Source organism: Chenopodium quinoa, unplaced genomic scaffold (genome assembly GCF_001683475.1).
Source record: "Chenopodium quinoa cultivar QQ74 unplaced genomic scaffold, ASM168347v1, whole genome shotgun sequence".
In the NCBI taxonomy this organism is placed as follows: domain Eukaryota; kingdom Viridiplantae; phylum Streptophyta; class Magnoliopsida; order Caryophyllales; family Amaranthaceae; genus Chenopodium; species Chenopodium quinoa.
Window position 1 is genome coordinate 4,530,428 of NW_018745617.1, and position 8,156 is coordinate 4,538,583.

General features: G+C 36.4%; 1 long non-coding RNA gene across 1 annotated transcript; it reads right to left on the reverse strand.

Moving 5' to 3' along the window:
* Positions 1 to 979: 979 nt before the first annotated feature.
* On the reverse strand, positions 980 to 3,334 carry LOC110716602. The gene is made up of 2 exons (XR_002510523.1): positions 2,850 to 3,334; positions 980 to 1,866 (listed from the first exon to the last, which is right to left on the reverse strand). It is a non-coding gene; the product is annotated as an uncharacterized LOC110716602 (long non-coding RNA).
* Between the last annotated feature and the right edge of the window lie 4,822 nt (positions 3,335 to 8,156).

Consider the following 8,156-nt stretch of genomic DNA (forward strand, 5'->3'; position numbering starts at 1 on the left):
TTAAATTACTAACTGAATTGGTATGTTTAGATTCTTGAAGTACTAATGCTTAACTTGTGATTGGGTTTGTTAATTTTAATTAATATATTTTGTCCTTATAAATAAAATATATGTATCCACCACGACCTTATATATGGATCTAAAAGTTTAACTATAGAAATGTTGGATGGTATTTTTTTTTTAAAAAAAATCAATATTAAAGAACAATCTTGAGACAATATCTTTAAACTCATTAGTTTATATATGTATTAATGTATATAATTATAAAAAATGGCCAAACATTTACTAAATTAACTTCCAATTCTCCGTAAAAAAAAATATATTAACAATACTATAAAAAGATTGTCTTATATTATGACCATTATTAATCATAATAATAATAATAATTTAATTTTATCCGTGCATGGCACGAGTCTTAAACTAGTTAAACATAAAGGGGGGAAAAAAGGTGATTCTAAAACTCCTAAATACAGTCTTAATTAACATATATTTCTGAATAAGAAGTTGAACCACTGAGTCCACCAAAAATCCTCTTCATCAAGAAAAAGGGTAACACGCATGCAAGGCATCAAGGGAATTGACTTTGGTAACACTTTCCCTACCTTAAGCTTTCTACTGATGTGATAAGCAGAAGCAAGAGGTAGATTGTGCATATAAACCATTATGTAGGTCAAATTTAGCCAAGCCCATTTAACAACTCAGGAAATGAGCAATAAACAGAAAAGGCCTGAAATGAACTGATCAGAACTGAAATTTCAGAACTAATCGGAACTGATCGAAACTGAAATTTCAGAACTGATCGAAACTGAAATTTCAGAACTAATCAGAACTGAAATTTCAGAATTGATCAGAAATGATCGGAACAAAAATTTCAGAATAGATCAGAACTGATCGGAACTGATCAAAACTGATCGGAACTGATGAGAACTGATCAGAAAAGGCCTCAAATTTAGCGAAGCCCATTAAACAACGCAGGAAATGAGCAATAAACTGAAAATGCCTCCCATTAAAAAATGTAGGAAATGAGCAATAAATACAAAAAGCCAGATCATAACTGATCAGCTCAAAAGTAATGCAAATAAAATATGCTTGGTTGCTTAGAACAACACTTACATAGCATTGGCTATTTGTTGGGTTTCGACATTCTTCGGGTCTATAGCCCACGAACCACCTGCACGACGAGTTTGACGGGCCAAAATCCAAAAAAGAAACCGATTTTTAAGCTTTTTCAGAGATTCTTTCAGAGATTCTTCTATTCCAAAAGAATCCACTTTAACACCTTTTTGCTCCACACCCACAAGATAAGCTTTTTTAGCAAGAACATGACATTACGATATTAAGTATAATTAGTATAGCTCGAATTCAAATTGCAAAATACCGGGAAGTTGGTGGTGGCAGTGGGGCCCAGTACTTAAGAGCTGCCAAGTCGTATAACCTAGCTGCCTTTTCTTCTTTATCATACCCACTTGCACAAATTTTCTATAAGTTTTCTTATCTTGTTAACATGCTCTGCCAATTTTCACAACTTCATCCAATAATCTAGAATGAAGTAGTCAATGATAACACACTAATATATTAACTCACCTAAATAGACTGCTACATATGGAAAGCCAATCATCAAAAGTTCTGCGAACCATGTCAAATAAGGGAAACAGAATGTTAACATAGTTATTAGCCATTTTCTGTGAGATCATGCTTACCAGTGTAGTTGATACAGCTCCACAGACGAGAGTTCTAGGCGACTAAGAGAATCCTTTTAAGGCTTTGACAACACTTTAGCATCCTAATCTCCATGGTAATGCAGCAAACTTAGTTGCTACTGCTACATCCATCTTTGGATCCTTCTCTTTCCGCTCCTTAATAAATCTATCAAAGAACTTATTTTCATGAAATAACAAGATAACAGATCAGAATAAACAGCTCTACATTTCAGACTTCAGAGTTTAGATGAGCTAAATGCAAACAGAGCAAAATCATCAACTTATATCAACTGCAATGACATTAAAGCTATACATATTACATATCCACTATTATCAAATCATCTATGGGACAATGAAGAGTTCTTTATACTAAAACAACCAAATATACTCAAAAAAAAGTTGAAGCATATAATTATGCTAAAAGCAACACCATGCATGTTAACCAAATAATGTTGTAAGGTATATGAACCACTTATAAGTCTCAAAACAAGATATGTTAATTGACAATTAGAACGCACTGTCAAAAAGTCACAAACAAAATCTTGAGACCAGAATGCACATGTAATAATAATGCCTTAATCATGTTAAAGTTTACATCAAAGCCATTGTAATATTGTGGTTTTCGAGGATTAGATGTGTCACTCGGAATCCAGCCCGATTTTTAAGCAATAACCCATTCCACTACTCAAACCCTTAATTTCACAAGCTGCAAAACAACAACTCAAATCTACTCAATTTCAATTTTCCACAAAATCCAACATAACACTTTTGACATTTTAATCTGCAATATTTAACCAAAAAAAAAAAGGAATATATGATATTAACTATAACGCCCTATATCCGTCACACTGCTTCTTGTTTAATCAAACCAACCAGTTGAACACCAAATTAATCAATTCAACATTGAAACAATCAATAAAACAACAAACAAATCAAATGAACATCAAATTACGAATTTAAAAAACAAGGATTCGATGAATTTTAGGCTAACATGTTGAATTTATACAGGCAAAGGAAGAGTATAACACTAATTAAACGAATTCAAATACTGAATTCAATTTCTTAACTGCAATTAAAAAAGATAAATTGCATTGAACTGAAACAAATTGGATTGAAAATTTAAATTAAGAAGGTGAGGAGAGAAAATACCTGGGTTCACAACTTTAAGTTACGTATGCTTCAACTGGAGAATTGTCATTGCTGTTGTAGGGTTTCAGAGAAAAACAAGTATGTATTCGTATCCAAGTTCCATTCACTTGATTTGGTAACGCATCGACAACCCTAATAAGGGGAACAAGAAGAAGTAAATTGGGTTTATAAGTAAATAGAGAGAGAGAGAAAACGGAGCTTGAGCTAATAACCGAGATGCTTCAATGGAGTTGCGGGAGTGAGGACGGAGGACGACGGTCGAGCTGCTTCAACATTGGAAAGAGAAAGGGGAAATAATATTTTGAGAGAGAGAGTGAGAAAGGGAAAATTAAAAGTTAGGGTTTACTTTGAAACCTATTCGTAACGGGAAAGACTTGTTGGTTACGACTAGTTGGTTATTCGTAACGGGCAAGATTTGTTTGTTACGATTAGTTGGTTATTCGTACCGGGCAAGACTTGTTGGTTACGACTAGTTGGTTATTCGTAACGGGAAAGACTTGTTTGTTACGACTAGTTGGTTATTCGTAACGGACATTGAATTTTCCCGTTACAATTGATGTAATTGTAATGGGAAATCATATGCCTGTTACGAATAGTTTATTACGAATAAGATTTTTTTCACTGGAGGGTGACTCTTAAAGCACACTTAGATGGATTTAACCTCATGTTGTATTTCCTCAGCCTTTCGAAAAACTTTCTTACGGCTACTAGATGTCCAGGACGATCTTTTGATTTTAGAATCATGTCATTCACATAAACTTCAACTTCTTTGTGCATCATGTCATGTAGTAAGGCAGTCGCTGCTCTTTGGTAAGTGGCACCCACGTTTTTAACTCGAATGGCATTACCGTTTAATAGTAAGTGCCCCACGGTGTTATGAATGTAGTATTTTCCATGTCTTCCTCTTCCATGAGAATCTGATTGTTTCCTGCGTATCCATCTATAATGAGATAAGTGTGCTATTTGTTGTATTATCTACTAAAATGTCGATGTGTGGTACAGGGAAGTTGTCCTTTGGACTTGCCTTATTTAGATCTCTATAGTTGACACACATTCTTATCCTTCCATCTTTCTTTGGAACTTACACCATATTTGTAACCCACTTGGGGTATTTAGATACCCTGATAAAACCTATAGTTATTTGTTTTTGAACTTCTACTTTTATTTTATGAGCTACATCGGGTTTCATTCGACGTAACTTTTGTTTTACATGTTTCAATCCTGGAATTAGTTGTATTGTTTGTTGAGCTATTTCTCTGTTTATTCCTGGCATATCTTCGTATGATCAAGCAAATACATCAGTGAATTCTTTTAGTATATTAATTAAACCGGTTGTTTCTTCTTTTGAGGTATCCACTGATTCTGTGTCTTCAATTACTAGTATTTTATTCTCAAGTGTTTCCATTTCTTTAATTATTTCTTTGTCACTTTCATTGTTAGTTAAGCAATGTTCGTCATCTTGGCTTAGAGAATGACACGCACGATGAGTAAGCAAAAGAAGACATATTATTGAATTCAGAAACCATTACATCAAATAGGGAAATGTCTGTCGGGACTTGACTACTAACTATTCTAGGAGTAGGTGCTAAAGTAGAAGAGCTAGGGAGAGGTACTATAGATAATGACTTTGAAGAGTCAATAGGGGAAGACTCTGATTCAAACTCTGACTTAGACGACTCTTCGAACATGGGTCCCTGTCCTGTTGTTATGGAGATCTTCCTTCCACTTGGTGTAGTCACCTTCACAGTCTTTCACCATCCTTGGACTAATGCCTCTGTTGCAGTGATAAGCTTTGAGGGGTCAAAGCTTTCACTTTGCAGTGTTGTTTGAATAAGCGCAGAGTTCTCTTCAACATATTTTGGCTCATTCTTCTCGTGCCCGAAAAGGAGTCTCATGACATTAAAGTCAAAGCATGGAGGTGCTTTCTCCTTATGGATAGGAGTTGGGATGTCTTCTAAGATGTTGCAATCCAGGAAGATTTCGAACCCAGGTTGTCTTATACCATATTTCTTTTTTAGGTACGAGAGTAAGAGGATATTAATCCATGTGGATTTCTTTTTTAGGTACGAGCGTTTCTCCGCGCATTAGCCTTTTCCCGGGCTTGCTTATAGTCTTTCGGAGTCGATTCAAAACCAAGTCCAAAAGCATCTAATTTAGGAAGGCCAAGCGATCTTGTTTGTATTGCGACTCCTTTCTTCTTTCCTAGATTCATTCCAGGAAAGTGCCCCTTTCTCAAAGTATACCATTAACTATCATATTTGAATGGAGGTCGTAGCAAAGAGGGGCCCTTTCGTCTTCCTTGATTAAGGAGACCTCTTATCCGTTAAAGCCCCATAGGTCTTCATCGTTGTAATCATGCTCCCCATTCATGATAGGCTTATCAATTTCCTTGATCCTCATTGGGGGAAACATCAATTGTAATAGGAACTCCTCTAACTACGGCCTTCACTTGTTGATGAAGGGATGAAGGGACGACCTTAAGGTCATGAAGCCAAGGGCATCCCAACATTAAGGTAAAAGAAGCTTTAATATATACCACTTGGAAAGTAGTAGCATGCTCTATAACCTCTTCGGTGACATTCATGGTAATAGTCCCAAGAGCTTGGCAACGAGTGTTGTCATAGGCTCTTATTCCTTGAGTAGATGCAAACAAGTCTTTATCCCTTATTTCTAACATCCTCGAAGTTTGTATTGGGCAAACGTTGATTGCAGACCCTTTATTAACAAGAGTCATTGGACATTCATTCTCTTGTAGATTATTGTGAGGTTTAAGTCCTTAATGTGTTTATCACCTTTCGAAGGTAGAACATTGACAGAAAAAAGTGATTGTGTTGATGGGACTCGGAAGATCACTCATGTGAAAATTAGCTAATCCCTTAGAAGTGGTTTCAGAATCTATCCCTACTTTAGCCAAAACATCCATTACTAAAATTCTATGTTCACGGGATGTGGCTAGTAGTTTCCATACGTTCATTTCGACCTTAGTCTTTTTAAGTTGTTTGACGACATCATTGTCTTCTATAATTGGTTTGGGAACTTGTATGTTAGTAGGAATAAGTTGTGAAGTGATGGGAGGTTGCATTCTCCCTGATCTTCTGAGAACATCTGACGTGGGTCGAGACTAGGTCGTTGAAACTAATCCCTACCCTAAGTCAAATAAAATTTGTAATCTCTCAACACACCCTTATACGAGTATAATGGTAAGTCGAGGGTCGAACCACTAAGGAATGGAGAACGATCTTATATTGTCAAGTCAAGCTATTTCGGAAAGGTTAGGTAAGGGTGTGAATGCTAAACAACTAGACAAGCTAGGTTTGGACAAATGTAATAAACACTAGGGATCGGGATCCACATATACTTGTCACGGATTCCGCTAATTGCGCAAGAACTTACTAAGTCGAGTGATGCGAGGGAAAACCAATCATGCAACCAAAAGAGCATTTCAAGCTATATTCCTAGAGGTTTAACTAGCGTCAACTTACGATAAACTCTAGCTAGGAACGTCACAAGACACCTCAATCGTTAAATGTAAGCCACAAATCAATGGTCCGTATCAATGTGAACCTACTATGCAATCTAGTGTGAATAATTAGGGTGATCAAGCCTAAATCAAACACATACATGCACATAATCAACTAACCAATTAAATCACATCATCAACTCCATCAATTTCCCCAAATTAACATCAATCCATTACTCATATATGCTTCACCATTACCCTAGCAATCAAACTACTCACAATCCATAGAAATCAAGATCAAAACAAAGCTAAACAACAAATTCATCATGATCAAATTAAACAAACTAAAATCAAATCACAAATCAATCAAACTTCAATCAAACTTGAACATTCAACAAAACAATTGAAATCAAACTAAAGATCAAACTAAAGATTGGATAAAAGAAAAGGAATCCTTACAAACTTGATCAAAGATCAAAGGAAATGGAGAAATCTTCAATCAATAACCATCCACCATGAAATTCTCTCTCTAAAAATCTAGAGTTTCTCTCTCTAAAAATCTCTCTAATTTTTTTTATCTAAAACTAACTCTAATTCTATTCTAATTCTCCTCTCAATCCCCCCCTCTAAAAATAGAAGGAAAAACTATATATAGGAAAGATACAAAAGAAGAGTTAGTTAGATCGTCCCAAAAGAAACCCCGGAAGGCGAGGTCGCATCAAAGGAGAGGCGCGGCTGCGGGAAAAAGGGTACGAAACAGGGGCCCTAGCAGGCGCGCGCCCGCGCCACCCAGGTGTGCGGCCCACCACCCTCGTACGCGCCTGCACCTTACAGCAGGGGAGGCCCCCCTTTTCTTCGTCCTAGCTCATCCTCGTGCGCTCGTCTTTGTGATGATGATGAACATTAAGGTAGGCAGTCTTGAAAGGGCCATTTTGGTGGGTTCATGCCGAAGATGATGCCCCCACCGCATGCATGCACCGATCTCATGAGCTTGCTCCTTGCATTCCTTCAAACTTGAGCTCCAAATGACAAGCAAGAGGCGTCCGATATGATGAGAACTATGAGAGGAAAGGCTCGGGAATCCTCGAAACACGATCATAACCTAGAGATACACAAAAACAAGCAAATAAAAGGGAAAAAGACCAAATAAACAAAGAAATGCTAAAAGAAAGAAAACTAACTAAGGAAAGCACAAACTAAAGAAATAAAGAACAAAACTAAGGGAAACTAAAGAAAAGAGCTATAAAATAGCATGGAATTCATCCTAAAAGAAGCCAAATGAGTGCCATAAATGACACTCACCAAATTCCCCCAAGCTAAACTTTTACTCGTCCTAGAGCAAAACAAATCAAGAAAGAATAAGGATGAAAGACTTATTCAAAAAGAAAAAGAAAGACTAAAGATGAGAATATACACTAAGACTCACTATCGTAGGAATCACGGTTGTTTTTAACAAGCCCTTTAAACCCCAAAGTCGCCTATGAGGACGAGTGAGGTCTCGTAAAGGTTTTCTAAGAGCTTACCTATAACTCTCATAAAGAGAACACGAGGCAAAACAAAAAGGCAAAATCAAAAGAAAAGAAAAGAGAAAGATAGAAAACTCTACGAGTTGGACTTTTTCATCATGACTACAATTCAAATGAATGAAGAACTTTCTCAAATAAACAGAGGTGTGCACATTTCAAGATATCCAAGGTTGATAAAAGAATAAATCATGCTAAGCATAGAGAACTAAGTATCACACTCCACTTTCATCCCGTTCAATCTTACCGCGTTCTCCCTACTAGCTTCAAATCAACCTGTAGTGAGCATCACAATGATTCCTCGAAGCAACCGGAAAACGAAAA